This window comes from Podarcis erhardii (assembly GCF_964252035.2).
Source record: "Podarcis erhardii genome assembly, chromosome: 9".
NCBI lineage: Eukaryota > Metazoa > Chordata > Lepidosauria > Squamata > Lacertidae > Podarcis > Podarcis erhardii.
In genome coordinates, this window is record NC_138512.1 from 69,424,350 (window position 1) to 69,443,523 (window position 19,174).

The following is a 19,174-nucleotide window of genomic DNA, read 5'->3' on the forward strand; positions in this document are numbered from 1 at the left end:
ACTTGATCCTGGAAGCATCAGAGGTTGAAACTGGGACCTTCTCCATGGAAAGGAAACTGACAAGGAGAAACTTCTGAGCCATGCACTCCTACAATATCTAGGTCAAAATTTGGCCAGGTCAGAAAATCTCGCATCGCTTCTGTGTACACATTCCCTGGCAGCAGAACTGCATTGCAAAATTCAGAGGCAGGCAAATTTCAAAGGAGAGCTATGTTTCAGCTCACATATTGTGTGAGAAAGTGTGGGTTTGGCAGGCTCATCTTCAAAATCAGTCAAATTTCTCACCCAGCCCTAATACTGACATCAAATAGTTGCCTAGCTAAGGTGAGATCAAAGCCAGAGACATTAAAGCTTGCTGATCTGTAAACTATGCTACAGCTGGGAAACAGGTAAATTCTGTAAAATGTGAAACCAAGCCCATTTAAAGTGCTATATGTTCAAACCAGAGCACTGAATTGTCCCTGAGAGACTTGAAAAAGCCAGTGGAAATGAGAACCAGAGTTAATGCACCTCTGCTGACCTACTCCCATCGACAGGCAGGCTGCTGCATTCTGGGCCAGGTATCAAAGGATGCACATACCTGTATAATCTAGTCAGCCTTAACTATTGTTTAAAGCAAGTTTTTAAAAGTTTAATTCTGGACTGGATGCATGTTTAAAAGATACCTAGAAAAGCTAGGACCAGCCAGTAAAATCACACACACACATACACACAATTCAATTTTAAAACCGTGCCTACTATTTATTCTTGTTTCACTTTATAATGGCCATGGCTTTGCTCCAGCCTGCTGTGCCATCAGCAATTCTTTATCCTTCATCAGTCCCCAAGGAGCTGTGGTTCAACCCATCACTGTTTAGAACAGGGTGTCAGCTACATAATGACACCAAACACTTCTATAGCCCCTTTCATCTTCAAAGCCATCAAGCATATTAACTTAACTCATTTCCTTGGGAAGTGAGTGAGTAACAAGGTGGCAAGGAATGGACAGAGCTCTGTGTTTTGACTGTTAAATACAAAAACTTCAATATGAAACACTATTCTGATACAGTTAAACCTAACTTAATGGGCATGAAAATCTTCGTTATCCAAATGACCTACATTTACCAAAAGACGCTGTAATAATAATGCTTCCTGGCTAGTAAAAAAATAATAAATCATTTTTTCTGCTGTGGAGAAGTGGAGAAATGAAGCATTTTGAAAACAACAACAACAACTTATAGGTCCATTATCTCCTTAGCATAGTGGAAAATATTAATCTTCCACTTCAGACTACTGGCTCATGTCACTAATGCAATTTTGACTAGCAGAGGTCTTTCCTATCCCTGTTTTCCATGGTCCATTTTGAGTGGAAATATCGAGTCAAATCTGGTGCCTTCTGCATCCAGAACTACCTGTTTCTTTACTGAGTTACAGCTCTTCCTATCAAGGCCTGTTCCAGAGATGAGTGAGATCATGAATTTATTGGGAACTCAAGAAGAATGAGGAACCCCAACAGCAACAGCACAGCATCCCAAGAAAATCAGAAGGGATTCCCAAGCTTGCAGGCACCACTTTTTCTAGGTTAAAGAGTGTGGGCCAAATATCCCTTTCTATGGGCCCCACGGGACGCGGGTGGCGCTGTGGGTTAAACCACAGAGCCTAGGACTTGCCAATCAGAAGGTTGACGGTTCGAATCCCCGTAACAGGGTGAGCTCCCGTTGCTTGGTCCCTGCTCCTGCCAACCTAGCAGTTCGAAAGCACATCAAAGTGCAAGTAGATAAATCGGTACCGCTCCGGCAGGAAGGTAAACGGTGTTTCCGTGCGCTGCTCTGGTTTGCCAGAAGTGGCTTAGTCATGCTGGCCACATGACCCGGAAGCTGTATGCCGGCTCCCTCGGCCAATAAAGCGAGATGAGCACCCCAACCCCAGAGTCGGTCACGACTGGACCGAATGGTCAGGGGTCCCTTTACCTTTCATGGGCCCCATGAAACCCGGCACCGGAACTGTCTTCAACCCATAGTTCAAGAAAATTGTCATTTGGATGTTGTCATACTGACACCTTTAAATATATTATTGATTTATGCAACACCTGAACATTTCACAAAAAGTATAAATACTCTACTCACAGCAACTTACAGGCAAAAATCAGAAGATACTAAGAACTGGAGTGGGAGAGTGTGCAGGCTGAAAAGCAAAGTGCATTTGCAGGCAGTTCTTTCCCTTCTAAGCTGTAAAAGCAGAGGCTGGAAAATGTTGCCACAAAACACGAAGCAATATAGTGCAGGGGAGCGCCTGGCCCTGTGGATTCTGTTGAACACCTGAGCTTATGCGGCAGGTGCCTAAGGCAACTTAAATTAATTGGGTTTCCATTAGAAGCAGGGCCTATTTACTAGTGGTACCATCTCTTTGAAAAGTGTGCCCCAGGCAGGCTTGCCTGCTCCCAACCTGGAGAGCCCTCAACAGCCAGATAAAATCCGGGATCTTTCAAGAAAGCTTGGGGGATCTTCTGATCTCTATGTTCATTGCTTTCCAGCTCTAATGGCCGTTCCCTTTTCATTCATTAGTGCATGGTGATGTGCATAGGCTGTTTTAAGTGTGCTATTATCTTCGTTCTGCTGTTGTCTTAGTTTGTTTGTCATTCGTAGAAATTGGTTATTCTCTCAAAGTGCAATTCTATGTGTGTGTGCTCAGAAGGGAGGCTAATTGAATCTAAAAGGTTTTACTCCTAGCCTTAATCTTGTTTTGCTAGCTGTGTTGTGTTTTTCAAAACTGAGATTTGATTTTTTTTTATTTTTAGGGAATAGCTAAATAGCAAGTTGCCTGATATAAAGTCCGTCCATTAGTCCATCTAGCTGAATATTGTCTACACTGACATGCAGTGTCTCTCCAGGATCTCTCTCCCACCAGGACTCTGAAGTGCCCCCAATCCGAGCAATCTTGAAGTTACTGCCAATCTGCTGAGCAGAAACTCTGAGTTTAGTTGATCCCAGCAGTGCCTGAAGCCATCGTTACTCAGCTGATAAGCAGTGTCTTGAATCCTGGCTTTTGGGCAGGAATCACATACCCTCCAACATTTATCCAGTAGTGATGTCATATTGTACACCCTCCAACACTTCTTTGATGAAAATAGGGACGTTCTAGGGACTTTCTGGGATCAAATCAGAAATTGGAATGGTTTCTGTAAATCCGGGACTCTCTGGAAATTAGGGACACTTGGAGGGTCTGGAGTCAGCTCCACTTGGGAATGCCAATTGGGATCTCCCCAGCTGAATCAAACCCAGCAGAACTTGCCTTTGGCACCAAATTATACAGCCCCAAATACAGTCCCCTCCCAGAGGCCTCCTGTGCCCTCAGTGGCCTTACAATCCTGCTCAAACCTTCTCCCTTCTATTGGAGTGGGGGAGGTTATCCGAATCCCTGAATGCTTATCCCTGTGTTGTGCTGATCTCTGTATTTCACTCTGGTGCTAAAAACACAGGAGCAGGGTACTGGTTTATTTCTACTTACTTGGCAGCCCTAAGTATTAAGGTCACAAGTTCTGCAGAATTCTGGCTCAGAATATGCATGCTTTCAGGAACCCAAAGCACTTCGTCCCCGACAGTAGCCTTAGACAGATTACGGCTGAACTTGTTTTCTTTTATTTAACTGTGCAGTTCCAACACAATTTCCACCTTTATCTTTCAACCTTGGCCAAAGGCCACATGAAAGTCTCTTCTTACCTAGCCTATTAACTTCCTGATTGTCTCCTTAGGAACAGCAAAGGCAGCAGGTGATTATGTAAACACCTGGGCATTCCAGTCCGCAGAACATCCTGCTGAAACAAGTCCTGCTGACTTGATATAAGGCAGAAAATGTAAGCCAAGGGATTTTTGAGGACTGGCATGCATTTTTCAATAAATCACAGCACCAATGAGTCCCAATCATTTGTGAAATAACCACTGGAGCTGGTTCACAAATACACGTATATTAATCTCCCATCTTTAGAATATTAAATGCTTCCTGGCAGGTACTCAGTCCATGATTTGGAGTTTTCACCTCCCTTTTCCTACCTCCTCCTTCCTCCTTTTTCCAGCTCTCCTTGCACAGATCACCCCCATTTCCATGCCTTGCCCTCTCTCTTGTTCTGCACCCCCCCCCTTTGCACAACTCCCCCCACCAATGATGATACATGTTACTTAATATTTAAGATGAAAAGAATATTAAGAACTAGCCTGTTAATTTGGAGAATGTTCAGTTCAGATGATGGCTAGGGGACATACCTGGGTGTTTGCTTGCTAACAAATTATTGCTTCTAAATCACTAAATTGAATCCAAAACTTCATGCTGAAGACAACACATGGTACCAGAAGTGAAATACATTGTGTGTATGTACTATGGAATATTTGAGGATTTCACATCTGTTATCTTTCTCACATTGAAAAGGTGAGTAATGGAAGAGGGAGAGGTCTGAGTACAGCAGGAAGGAATGGACACTGAAAGGAAAATAGTGGCTGATAAAACAATGACAAACTTGGAGTAAAGCAGAGGTGTAGAGGCACTGAGGGGTTGTTTTTTTAAAGAAAACAAACCAGGTTTAACAAGGAGAAATAGCAGAGATAGGGACAGCACAGAAGCCAACAAACACCAAAAAACTAACACAACAGAGCCTTTCCAAACCAACTTCTCACTGTACTCAAACCTTGTTTTAAACTTCCACTTCCCTCACACAATATCACCACCTCCTCACTCTACTCAGACCTCTGCCATTTTTAAAATTGCCACTTTTTCACCTCAGTGTTTCTACCTCCATGCTTTATTCAATCCTCTGCTGCTGTTTAAAACCACCATTTCCCACTCAGTGGCCTTCCATTCCCACTGGAAAAGGTTAGCATCCCCTGTATTAGATTTTAATTCTTCCTTTTTTATGTAAGATTTGCCTGAAAAGAGATGGATCAATACCTTAAATAAACAAGTGAATGAGAAATTCCCACACATCCGCATAGGAAATTCTCTTTCCCAAACCATTTTTGAGCTAATGAGTAGCTACAGAGAGCTGAATGATGTGCTACTTTCCCACTAAACTGGTTAGTGATCAGGTTTTCAATGATTAAAAACAAGACATTCATGGCAAGGGAAAGAGGGAGTCTAGAAAACAAACCTTGCTGCTTCTGTTAAAGGAGAAAGGAAGGAAACAAGAGAACACACCATTACTGGCAAATACCCATAATTAACCGTCAGCATTGGAATGTGTTGCATAACAAGTCACTAATGAGGTTTCTAACGATATAATCTTGACTGTTATGTAAATAAGGTATACTTATTGTACAGCCAGGTACTTAAGTCCTTGTTAAAATGCAGATGCAGTCCTGACAGGAAGTTACCCTTCAGGCAAACTGGAGGTGACTTCCAGATGTTTCCCACTCCATTTCCCTCAGCCCCAGACAACATGACCAATAGTCAGGGGTGATGGGGACCCTGATCTAACATCTGGTGGTTGGAGAAGGCTGCTCCAAGCTATACTATGGAGCCAGAAATGTATTTTGTTATGCAAATGGTCCTCCCCTGCCACTTCATGAGACTAACGTCATAGCATGAAATACATTTATTTCTCAACGTATTTGTATTAAAACTGGGCTGAATACCACACACGACTTTCTCGGGACCATTTAGCCCCCACAAAGCAAGCGGAAAATATATTCAGAGGCTTTTCTGAGAGCCGGAGAATTGTTCAAATGCCTGGGTTTCTCTCCCTGGTCCTTTTATTTTTGTGGTTTTTAAAGTCTTACTGCTAGTTGAAGTGGCAGCTTCGTTGTTCCACCATGTTCCTGGGATAAAATGCCCCAGGGAAAGACTCTAATGTAGCGTCATTCCTAGGCAAGGGGGTGGAGGAGCATGGTGGACAGACAGTGCTCAGCTTTAAAGCAAAATCAATTTCCCCAAAGAAAAGAACATGCCTTGCAAAATCTTCGGAGCAGGATTGCCAAACAGAATGGTTCAACCAAAATCCTGCAGGGCTTTTTGGGAGAGTTTTGATGACGTCCACTGAGAACGATCCCCAAAGCTCTCCTTTCTCACACTGTCGGGGTGCACACCCCGGCCTCAGATTCTCAGTGTTCTTCTGGACAGGTGCCTCGCTAGCTTATAATAAGCCAAGGTTTTGTTTTGCTTGGAAATGGGGTACTGCTGGGAATCACAAAGCTGGTGTAGTTACACGTCTCCGTTCTTGGTTGGTTGTCGTGAGTCATAAGGAAGTCTCCTGGGACACAGGCTTCTCATCATCAGCTGCGCTTGCAATTTGGTTGGCACTGGTCTCTCTCTCTCTCTCTCTCTCTCTTTTTCTCTTCCTGAATTACTTGCAGCTGTTTTCTTCTGTCTCCCGTATTTGTGGCCAAACTGTTCTCTGGGACTTCTTCCCTTCCTGCTTGCCTTGCACATTTTAATGCTTGGAGTCCTGCTAGAGTGATAGCAACCAGGACTTTGTCAAGCATAGGAAGAATACAGGAAGCAGCAGCCTTAAACTGAGTCAGACCATTGCTCCCTCTGGCTCACTGTTGCCTGCACTGGCTGGCAGAGGCTCTCCAGGATTTCAAAGCACAGATCCACATGGATTCTCAGGATTTTTGCATTGAGCTACCCCAAACTCACCGTCAAATCACATACCCTGTCTGTGGCCACAGCATGAACCACAAAAATCATACATCCACTGTTTCATTCAGAATATTTTTTTTCTCTTGTTTTCCTCCTCTAAAAACTAGGTGTGTGTTATGGTCAGGTGCGTCTTATGGAGCGAAAAATATGGTGCCTGCCAAAATATTTGCCAACCAGGGACCATTGATAAGGTTGTCAATGGCTACTAGACATGATGACTGTGCTCAGCCTCCATGGTCTGAAGGCTTTGAAATGCAAGTTGCCCGAAACCACAGGAGGGAAGACTGCTCTTCTGCTCCTGTCCTGCTTGCAGATTTCCCATAAGCATCTGGTTGGCCACTGCGAGAGCAGGATTCTGGACTCAATGGGCCACTGGCCTGACCCAGCAGGGCTCTTAATATGTTCTCCAGATGTTTTGAACCTCATCCGTAACTTCCATTAGCCCCAGGCAGCATGGTTAGCGATGACAGGAGTTGTAGTTCAGGGTTATGGGGTCCAGCCCCGCATTGGGCAAAAGGTTCCTGCATTGCAGGGAATTGGGGTAGATGGCTCTTGTGACCCCTTCCAGTTCTGATTCTATGAACTGTATCTGGATGGCACCAGGTTGGAGCAGGCTGGTTGACAGTGCCTAGCTACAGAATTCCCAGTCGGAGGTCTCTCTATTTGCTTTGTTAGTGTCCATGGACTTGGCCTTGTGTAGGCATAGCAGGTGCTCTTTTTCTAAGCAGAGGTTGGATGCTTTAGCTGAGATTTCTGCATTGCAGGGGTTGGACTGGATGACCCTTGGGGTCCCTTCCAACTCCATAGAGCCAGTGTGGTGTAGTGGTTAAGAGCAGTAGACTTGTAATATGGTGAACCGGGTTCGCTTCTCCGCTCCTCCCCATGCAGCTACTGGGTGACCTTGGGCTAGTCACACTTCTCTGAAGTCTCTCAGCCCCATTCACCTCACAGAGTGTTTGTTATGGGGGAGGAAGGGAAAGGAGAATGTTAGCCACTTTGAGACTCCTTCGGGTAGTGATAAAGCAGGATATCAAATCCAAACTCTTCTACTCCTCCTCCTCTTCTTCTTCTTCTTCTTCTTCTTCTTCTTCTTCTTCTTCTTCTTCTTCTTCTTCTATAATTCTGTGTTTCTATGATTCTATCACTCAGCTGTGAGTCTTACAAGACTTGTGGCCTTCAGTTCAAATGTTTCCCAGACCTCAGCCTTAAAAGGGGTGGGGGGTGGGAGCACGATCCAGTTTCTGCATGCATTCCACAAAAGAGAAATATGTGAGTGTGATCTCTGATGGGATTGAGAGTGGACTGGAGTAGAAAAGAGGAGATGGAATTGGCTATGGTAGAATTTTTATTTTCCTTTCCCACCCTAAACTCTCCCTAACTCAGCACACACCCACACCCCATTCTGTACTACATGGGTGGGCTCTGTGCCTTCTCTTTCAACATCAAGTGGAGAGATCTGAATTGCCTTTTTGGATTTTTAAACAGTCGCTCATTATTTTAAATTTTAAAAATAAGCAGGTTGCCAAGTTGCACAATTATTTACACATGGTGTTTCGCGAGTTTATGAAAATGCCGCGAGTGACTTTGGTTCCTGGGTGACATAGTTCTGCAGGTCACAATGGGAGAAAGAAAATAACATACCCTGATGTTTTGCCTTCAACACCATTCCGATGAACTTGTTGATTTTTTCAAATAGTGTCCGTTTTCAAGAATGCACAAGTTGCTTCCAAATGTCTTGTTTATTGAGCATGCATCATGATTGGTTTGCAGCTTACCAGTGCAGTTCCTCATCCCATTCCTTATCACAAAAAGTTTGATCTTTTGGGAAGGTGGGTTTGTTGCACAAGACCTCCACATCAACTTGAATTGCAAAACCTGAATTTGCCAGTATGTGATTGAATCCCACCTGAAAATATTGGCAGTCTGGAAGCCCCCTGCCCATGCACACATATTCCCTGGTCTGTCGCTATTGCCAAATACAGTGGTACCTCGCAAGACGAAATTAATTCGTTCTGCGAGTTTTTTCGTCTTGCGAGTTTTTTCGTCTTGCGAAGCACAGATCCTGTGCTGAATTTCTTCCTCAGTCGCTCAGGCTCCCCCCTCACTTTCAACCAGCCACCATGACCGTCAAGTTGTGCTCGGGCTTCTACATGGGCAAAAAGTCCGTCGCGCTGCTGGCGCTGCTCTTGGCCGCGCTGCTCTTGGCGCTGCTGGTGCTGGCTATCCTGTACGGGTGCTGCACGCAGGATTTGGAAGGGAGAGGCGACGAGGCGGCGGTGGCGGCGCCCACAGATGAGGCTCCCGCCAGCGCCGACCCATCCGCGCGGCCACCCGGCGCCTGGGACATAAGAAAAAGGAAACAAACTTGCAAAACGTTTTAGTCTTGCGAAGCAAGCCCATAGGGAAATTCATCTTGCGAAGCAACTCAAAAAACGAAAAACTATTTCGTCTTGCGAGTTTTTCGTCTTACGAGGCATTCATCTTGCGAGGTACCACTGTATCAAAGTACTGGTGATGTGGGGAGATACACGAATAGGATCTTTCCCAAATTTATAAAAGTAAATAGCAGCAATGGAGTGCCTAGTTCAGAAGGAGTTTGTAGTTCTGGGAGCGACCCTTTCTTCTTGAATTATTTTCCCATCAACATCTCCCATTCCCCAAGACTACCATTTGCCCACATTGGGCAAAACATGTAGGCATTTTATTGCCAGCTGTATGTTTTGTCCCATAAGGTAAATAGGAGGTTGTGGTGGGCAGTTAAACTGGGAAAGGGAGAGGAAAATAACCAGCACCCAGCCAGTCACACCTCAGCCATCCCCATGGTTGAGTGATTGGGTCAAAAGGTATTTGAGACAGTAGAGTTGGCTCTTTAATTCCTATAATGCAATTGTATTTTTTTTTTTAAAGCAAGTGGCTACCCCAAGCCTTCTCCCTTCTGGGATGTTTGTGGCTGTAGCTTGGCAGAATGTTGGGGTGCTGGATAGATGTTGTACTGGGACTGTCTGTCTGCTTGCTTCCCCTCTGCTCACCCTGTTCCTTTGCAAGCAAATTGTGTGCTAGAAAAAGTTTCATTAAGTATCATCTTAAATCTCTGGCTTTCTCTTCATAAGGAAACCGACAATGAGAAATGGTGAGCTTCAAATATACATTATAATGTAGAAACATATAGACAGTTTCCTTACTAAAAGAGAATCTCCTGTACCTGATAAGCAGCCGTATTAATCTGACCAGAGCAATTCTCAGTCTGTATGGAAGGCATCTTGTCAACTTGGTGCTTCAATTGCCCACTGAAAGCCAGCCATGAGCACAGCACCTGTCTCTCTAGTCCTCTTGTAAGGCTCATAGCTCTGCACTGTGGAACATGTCCTATCTTGACTCTCCAGTTCTCAAGGGTGTGTGATCAGGTCTCTTACAGAAACAGAATTTGACAGGAAAGGATTAAAAATATAGTTTTATAACTAAGTCTAATGGTCAGTATTTAGCACCAAGTTGACAATCCTGCACCTACCTTTCCCCTGGCATCTGGCATTTATTTTTTGTTACACACACACACACACACACACACACATAATATTATGCTGTTTTAAATGTGAATTTTACGTTTGACTTACTTTAGTATGTTTTCTTTTGAAATGTTCAAGATGTTTTTGTCAACTGTATTAAATGCGCATTCTGTAGTCAATCTCCTTTGTAATGCTTTGTTTTGAAATCTTTTCAGATAATATTTTATTTTCCTGTTAATTATGTTACTTTGAATGTATACTTTATGGCCGACTCTCTTCAGTAATGTTTTATTCTGGATTGTTTTATATTATGTTTATATGTGTTGTAAACTGCTTTGAGAATTTTTCTTAAAAATGTAGAGCGGTATAGAAATGAAATTAATAAAAATATATATCCTTGCAATAAGCAGGTGGGGTCAATGGTCTGAGGCACGCAGTCACACTCCTTCCAAATTTCTTGCTAGCTCAACATTATGAATTGATTTCTGAATGTTCTGAAAAAAGAAACTGGAGAGAAAATACGCACTGAAACTGTGAAATTGCCATCAAGTGAAAAGCAGAACGAGAAAACAATGGTCTGACAGGTGGCAAGGCAGATTGCATTGCCATGAATATTCATATTCGTTATAAATCTGGGTGAGTGTCATATACCTCACAGAAAATAGGGCACAACATGCGTAGTGAAACAGTCAAGCACTGATTGTCAGGAGTATGGCAGGAAATTTAAAGCATGTAAAGCTGTTTTCAAAATGACAATCAAGTTGTTATTTTTCTAGTATGTAATGTTCAGGCCTGATGCCTGCCTGCCAACAGCCCATGCACACCTGAACATATTCTTGCTGTATAAACTGATTGCTGGTCTACACTTCTTATGTTCTTCCCATTATTGGTGCATAAAACCCAGAGGTATCTATTACAGTGGTTAAGCACAGGCTGCCTGCAAAGACAGGCTGTGGCAGATTGAGCAGATGAGACCAATAGGGGGTTGAATGGTCAGGTGATAACTGCACATTCTGGAGAAGGAACTAGGAAGGACTTAACTCACAAATTTGTTGACAGGAGCAAGAGTTTCCTCATAGCTAGGAAATGGAAAAAGCAAGGTGGATATCAAATAGAAGAATGGCACAAAGAAGTGTGGGATACAGTGATTAATGATAAATTGGCGTGTGGTGTTAAAGGAAGAAGGGGAATATGGAAGAGAAATTACTTTGAGGAAATAGGGAAAATATTTGCGGAATTTGTATTGCGGGCACACGCGCTAAACCCTGTCTGTGGTGCCTACAACTTTCCCCAAATGATAAGACAAGAGATCAGAGTATGGGTTCAAATTGGCCACAACTTTATTGAACTTCAGAAGTGGGAAACTTGGCACAGGCCTTTTTTTAAAAAAAAAATAAAAAAATTTATTGAAGATTTTCTTAATACAATAGAAACAAAGCAGAATAAACAGAAAACCAAACAAAAAGAAGAAAGAAAAAAGGGGGAAAAAAGGAAACAGAAATACAGTTAACATCTTATAATAACCATATTTTCTTCGCTTTTTGGGCTTCCTCACATCTCTCGCTCCTGCATTCCAAAATTATACAATTTTGACCAGCAAATTATCACCTTGTTTCCATTCTTATTCTATAGATTGCCAATATTATGTCCCTAACTTTGAATACTTTTATCTAAATCTTGAATAGCCAATTTAAACATGATAATTATTCAAAGTTTATTTTTCTCTTAAATTCACTTATTCTCATATTCTTTTCAACTAGCCTAATGGAGCCGTGTTATTTTCAATCTCGCATCCTTCTTAGCACTCATATAATTTGCAATGTTTTTGTAAATAGTCCTTAAATTTCTTCCAATCCTCTTCCACTACTTCCTCTCCCAGGTCTCGGAATCTGCCGGTCATTTCTGCTAGTTCCATATAGTCCATCAGTTGCATCGAAACTTGGCACAGGACTTGGCAGGTAACCCTCTCAGCCCGCCTGGCTGAGGATATGCAGGCAGTTGAGGCCCAGTGAGGGAAGGGAGGGCGGATATTGTGAAAACAGAAAGGGGTCAAACCATCTCAAGAGGTGTTACATTTTTGGAAAGTTGGCTGACTATGATGAATAATGGTCTCGGGGATGGGGTGCACATTTTTTATTTGTATTACTTTATTTTTATTTTTATTACTTTAAGAAAATAATAATTACAAAACAGAAGAAGGGAGTGAGGGGCAGGTGGGGCTTGTCAAACTGGGTAGGTAGCCGTGATCTTCACATCTGTGCAGAGATTCTCACCCCGGGCTCCCAGGTCCATAGCTGTCAACTTTTCCCTTTTCCTGCAAGGAATCCTATTCGGAATAAGGGAATTTCCCTTAAAAAAAGGAAAAAGTTGACAGCTATGCCCAGGTCCCAGCTTGACATTCCAACCACTACACCATCCTGGCCTCAAATAATGATGGTCTCAGCTATTCTTGAAAGGCTTGCGCTATGCAGTTTGTTCCTGGTGCACAGCAATGCAGACCAGAATTAACAGCACAAGCTTTCTGCTAAAAATGGAAAACTGCAAACAACGTATGCATGTGTTTGCTGGAGGACTTGGGCGTTCCGGACCTGGACAATATAAAAGGAGCAGCTTTCTCCTTTTTTGTGCTGGTTGTGCTTCTTCTCAAGCTACACAGAGCATAGACCATTTCTCCCTCTCTATTCCCCCCCACTCCCGCCCAGATGCTGCGTAGCAGCCATGCTAGACAAGCTGTTTTCCTTTCCAGGGAAATGGCACAAGACACCGTGGCATTTTGCCCTCTGGATGAGGAGTTCCAATCTGTGCGTAAGGCAGACTTGTACGGGCTCTGGAAATCTCATTGATTCTCTTCTGCTCCTTTGGCAAAGCCATCTGTCTGACTGAGCTGGCAGAGGGCACCAACCTGACAGGCCCACGAGGTGCTGTATTTCTCAAAGCCAGATGGAATACAGACGAGAAGCCAACTGCGAGGTGGCTGCCATGGGTGGGTGGGTTGGAAACCCAACAGAGTAGGGTGGCAATGTTGTATAAGTGGACACACAGCTCCTATGAAAGACTTAGACATAATGGAGTAATTTTTTGCTATTTTTAGTGTGTGTGTGTTTGTGTGTGTGTGTGTGTGTGTGTGTGGTGCTATCTGTCTTGTTGAGAAACATATGCATTATTTAGTATTTTATTCATATACACCGCTCCTTTCAAAGTAGTATCTTTCCAAGCTGGCTTAAAAGAGAGTAAAAACAATAGGGAAGAATAATGTTACAAAAACCAGGGGTCTGTCCCTCTCTCTGCCAAGTGGCAGCAAGAGCCCATGGAGTCCCAGGCACATACTGTACATGGCGGAGACTGCCGTGCTTTGAGAAATATGGTTTATTCACCTATTTACACTTTCAGTCTGCATGGAGGGAGTCGTAAACAAAAATCTGCCCTTTTTCCCCCTATGGGATATCGAAGAGCCCATATAGAGTCCTTACGTAGGTTCCCTGTTGGTAGGAGGAAATAACAAAGGCCAACCAGAGAATATTGAGAAGCAAAGCAGCTGGTAAGCCTGATCTTTATTGATCTGTTGCCACAGGGTGCTCCCCTCACATGCAGGAAAGGAGGAGGAACCCAGAACAATGGCGTGCAAGGCCTTATATAGACATTTTAAATTCCCTGCCCTGGAGCTCAAGGGTGTAGCTCAAGACACCCCCCTATACATCATACCTACATCACAAAAAAGGTAACACAAAAAAGTCACATCACAAAAAAGTAACTTGTTTATCTTGTCTGACAGGTTACCTGTTTAATGGCCACTTGATTGGATTGCCTGCTTACTTGATTGGATACCCTGAGGAGCCTGGCCAGTCTTTTGTAATGATAAATACTTAGTAATGATAAATACTCAGTTCCTGAGTCAGGTCACAGGCTCAGCCTATTCAAACACAGACATACCCTTAAGACAGGATTTGTGAAGGAAAAGACAATGGGGAAGCTTTTCCATTTTCCTTTGACCTTGCAGAGAAAACATTGGGACAGTTTGGGAATCAAAAATGGTTCCAGGTCGGTCTTCCTGTGCCCATTTATGTACGTGCTCGGTTGGTACACTTATGACCAGAGCTTACAGCATGGCCTGTGGGATTGCTGGCAACATTCCCTCTCACTGGCCAAGATGAATCTCACCCCTTCTTCCTCCTTCTTCCCAGAAAACCCCTTGCTTCCCAACTCCCTTTTCCTGTCTCCTCAAACATGCGCCCCATCTATCAACTTGGTAACATCTCACCCCCCAGGCTAAAAGATTCCTCTCTTCAATGGCCCAGCAATTGTTCCCTTAATGACCCTAGCTTGGCCAGGCTGGTTTGCAAAACCACTGGTTTGCCTCCTAAATTCCCTGTATGGCACAGTTCTGCACTTTAATCCATATTCCAATTAATCAAAATCCTAATATTTATTCATTCTTAGGGTTTAGGGGGATCCCCCTCCCCATATCTATAACAATAATTAAAGGCTCACCAGAGATATTTGGATCGGGAGAAAGGTTTTAAAACAGTATCTACAAGTCAGCGCAGAGACGGCAAGGGCTCATTCCCTGTTTAGGGAAGTTTTTAATGTTTGATGTTTTATAATGTTTTTAATATTCTGTTGGGAGCCTCCCAGAGTGGCTGGGAAAACCCAGCCAGATGGGCACGGTATAAATATATCATCATCATCATCATCATCCAGACTTCCCTTTGTGCTGCATTTTCTAGGCACAGGTCTGTGCTTTTAAGCTCCACATCTGAGCATGTTGTTGTTTGTCTCCGCACTTCCCCCTGGAAAACCTGTCTTTTGATTTGGAGCAAACCTCAGTCTGCAGAAAACCCAGTTGCTGGTTGCTCCGATTCAGTGGTAAAAACTGGGTTCTCCCAGAGAAAGCACTGGGACAAAAAACCAAAACAGACAGACAAACAAAACCCCTCAGACATGGAGCTTTAAATTTCAGATCTGTGCCTGGAAATGCCACACAAAGGGAAGCATGGATGAAGCCTAAAGCTCTATTCATAGAAAGGATTGGAGAATAAGCAAATATCTAAAGATGGCAAGAAAGGATGGAGCCAGTTGGATTTCCCCAAGGAGGGAGTTCCGCAGGCCAAAATGCTTGAGGTGTGGAAGAAGGACCAGGGAGGGGCATGGTCTGGGAGGATTTCAAGGGCCACATAGAGAGGCATGGAGGGCTGCATATGGTCCCCAAACCTGAGATTCGGCACGCCTGGTGTAGAGCTGTAGGGCTGAGGGTTAAGTAATACCCTTTCATTGTTGTTGATGTTGTTGTTTAGTTGTATAGTCGTGTCCGACTCTTTGTGACCCCATGGACCAGAGCACGCCAGGCACTCCTGTCTTCCACAGCCTCCCGTAGTTTGGTCAAACTCATGTTAGTAGCTTTGAGAACACTGCCCAACCATCTTGTCCTCTGTTGTTTCCCAACATCAGGGTCTTTTCCAGGGAGCCTTCTCTTCTCATGAGGTGGCCAAAGTCTTGGAGCCTCAGCTTCAGGATCTGTCCTTCCAGTGAGCACTCAGGGCTGATTTCCTTAAGAATGGATAGGTTTGATCTTCTTGCAGTCCGTGGGACTCTCAAGAGTCTCCTCCAGCACCATAATTCAAAAGCATCAATTCTTCGGCGATCAGCCATCTTTATGGTCCAGTTCTCACTGCCTTGCCGTGGCGAAGGGGCTTGAATAACTCAGAGAAGCTATGAGTTATGCCGTGCAGGGCCACCGAAGATGGACAGGTCATAGTGATCCACATGGAGCAGGAACCGGAGCAGGAACCGGCAAGCCACTCCAGTATCCCTGCCAAGAAAACTCCGTGGACCCTTTCATTAGCTAGCGTTAAAAACCAAGGACAGTTAAAGGCAGAAGCAGTTTCCTCTTTCCCAGCCAGGATTTTGCAGTTGGTTGGTGGTTTTGAACGTTTGCGCTTTCTGTGCTGGAAGCCTGCCCTTTCATGGCCTCATAGTCAGGTGGTATCTGGTTGCTGTTTGTCATCCTGACTGCAGAAGGTGGGGGAAACCCTGCAGGGAAAATAATGGCCTTTAAAACTGAAATTGTGCTAGGGAGGGACAGCTGGGAAACAAGAGAGCTGGGGGAAACAAGATGCTTTGAGAGAGCGTTAATGCCTCCCAAAGGCAAAGTATCGTTTTGCTTTTTCCACGGAAGCTGTATTTTATGCTCGCCAGCTTCCCCATTTCAGAACTGCTTCTTCACATTTATTTAAAATCCAGAATGCGCAAGGTGCTGTATGAGAGTGAAGCGGCAGCGACATGACGCTTCCCCTGATGGGGTACAAACCAAATGTTAGACAAGACAGCGCTGGGAAGCCTGAACTGCGCGTAGATATCTGCTCAGCTGGGACCTGTCTGCAGTGCGTCTATGGTTTGTTTGCAACACCTGACCTTGTATCCATGACACCAGGCCTGATTCTGGCACACAGTGTTCTTAGCTGTCAAGACTCCCTGCTGCAATGATGCTCAATGTGGCAGGTGAGCAGTACCAGGCAGCCTGCACTGTCAAAGGCGGTGTGCATTTGAATATCAGTTCCTGGGTGTGCTGGTCCTGGGGGCTAACCAAGAGGCGGGGTCCAAGTCCAGTCCGAGGTTGATGGTGTGGTATGGAGGCTGTCCGTCAAAGCTGTAGCGGGGTCCAAGGGAGGGAGTCGTGTGGGGTCAGGAACTCTGGCAGAAGAGCAGGACAGGGTCAGGCGGCAACAGGCTAGCGGCAACATTGTTCCCGCAACCTGGGACTGGGGCTGACTGGCTTTTATCTGCCTCAAGGCATAGGGTGGCCCCGGTCCACAGGTGACTCGCCTCTCCTGGCCTGGAGGCGAGCACTCCTCCTGTGGGAACTTAGTTCCCTCTGCCTCTCTGCCCTGAGCCTCTGCAGCTCAGGAGAGGCTGAAGGGTTACCGGACCCAGAGGCAACCTCAGCTTCCCCTGACGGGGCTGAGAGTGGGGCACCTGCAGACAATGGGTCCTCCATCACCTCAGGAGCCAGAGCAGACTCAGCTGGTGCCTGCACCTGAGGATCCAGCACAGGTGAAGACCCTTCAGGCTCAGGCCCCAGCCCTGGCTCAGCTGGTTCTGGAGGCAGGGACTCCTGTGCCGGCTGGGATTCCTCAGGATCAGCCTCCGAGTCCAAATCCCAGGCCATCACACTGGGAATCACTAGTGGAGAGAGAGCTCTTGTGCTCAGGTCTTGCTTTTGAGATTCCCACAGCCAGCTGGTTGGCCATTGTAAGAACAAGATGCTGAATTAGATAGGTTTTTGATCTGACCCAGCAGGTCTCTTCATGTGTTTGTAGGCAGCTGGACTGGAAGCTAGTTGCCATTTGCATTCCACCCAATGCCCCTGAAAGCCACTGTGTTGAGGGCTTCGTGGGAAATAAAAATGGTGGCTCCAAGTTGTTGGCAGCCTGCAATGCCAATGACTAACACCTCCAGATATGCCTGCCAAGGCCCACCAATGGTGGTGGTGGGGTAGCTATCAGAGGGTCCTTTGTAAAGGACCCCCTTCTTCTACCTGGAGTAAGTCCTGTGGTTTATTGGCAACCATTTCTATGTGCATGGCAAACTGCAGTTCCTTCCCTTCCCTCGAACAGCCCTGGTGCCATGTCAGGTTGGAAATGCCCACCCTAACATCTGTGACCCTCTGGCCCAGAATGTGCATTTAATGCCTTTGATGCTCAGAAGTGAATTTATATTTGTGTGTGTGCTAATTCTCACGTCTAACTCCTCAATTACTACAGCTCTTCAAATTTCAGCGTGCACTTGCATCCACAGCGCACATTTAAAGTGCATTTAAAACTCATGTCTTCCCCCAAAGAATCCTGTGAACTGTAGTTGATTACGGGTGCTGGAAATTGTAGCTCTGTGATGGGTAAACGACTTTGGGATCTTTCCTTTAACCTTCTACTTAGCACTCATTTTGATTTGCACAGAGATCGTACAACATCACTCTTTACTGAATATTCATTACTTGCACAGATGCTACATGACATATCACAGTGTAGGAACCCATGTGCTTCAAATATATGCTGTGGATGTGACCAAGTGTTGAGTTCCATGCACCAAAAGGGTCGTCATTCATGTGTCTCCCCTAGTCACATGGAATGGGGGTCTTTAACAAGAAAGGGACTGGGATGCTGAATCACCTCCACACCCCACCCTGTGCAGTCTGTCCAGACTGACTTTTCTTTGTCCCTATCTGCAATGCAGAAACTGAACCAGGCACAGAGAAAGATGCCTGCAAGAAAAGGATCGAGAAGGAAGTCAAGGCCACTACCAGGCCACCAGCATTTTGTGGGCACGATTCAGTCATATCCCAGCTGCACAGTCAAAGTAGATATAATGCTCTTGCGCTTTTGAGCATCAAACCCACTTCAAAAGAATCACACACACACCCAAACAAACCCTGTTGTTATTTTGTGGTAAGAAAACTGACGGGAAAATGTACTGGGAAATGTGGTGATATGTCATATGGCATCTACGCAAACAGTAAATATTCAGTAAACAGTGATGTTGTATAATCTCTGTGCAAGTCAAGATGAGTGCTAAATAAACAGGTTAAAGGAAAGGTCCCAAAGTGTAGGAGGAAGAGAGTTCAAGCTTGTCTGTTCTCCTATCTGCTCCTTTACTGTTAAAGTAAGACTGAAGAAAAAAGCCATAAGTGCAGGCTGCACAGCTATCCCAGAAACCAGAACAGCAAGAGGGATTGCTGCTTTCACTGTACAGCGATCCCTCTTGCTGTTCTGGCTTCTGAGATTCAGAATATTTGTTTTCTTGTTTTCCGCCTCCAAAAACTAGGTGCGTCTTGTGGTCTGGTGCATCTTATAGAGCAAAAAATACGGTATATGTAAACAAGACAGAAACATAAAAATAAGCTTTCATCTTTTACTGCTTGTTTCATCTTTTGCTGCTTGGGAAAGATATGGGGCTGTATAATAAAAGAATTGAAATTAGTGGTTCAAAGTTAACAACTATTAATTCGATGGGTCTACGCTGAGCAGATACAGACTTACAGACCTGTATCAGGAAATTTTTAATACAGTGGTACC

General features: G+C 44.6%; 1 long non-coding RNA gene across 1 annotated transcript in view; it reads left to right on the forward strand.

Annotated features, from left to right (window-relative positions):
- Positions 1–19,174, forward strand: part of LOC309350463 — a 597,274-nt gene that overhangs the window by 462,873 nt on the left and 115,227 nt on the right. The window lies entirely within an intron of this gene.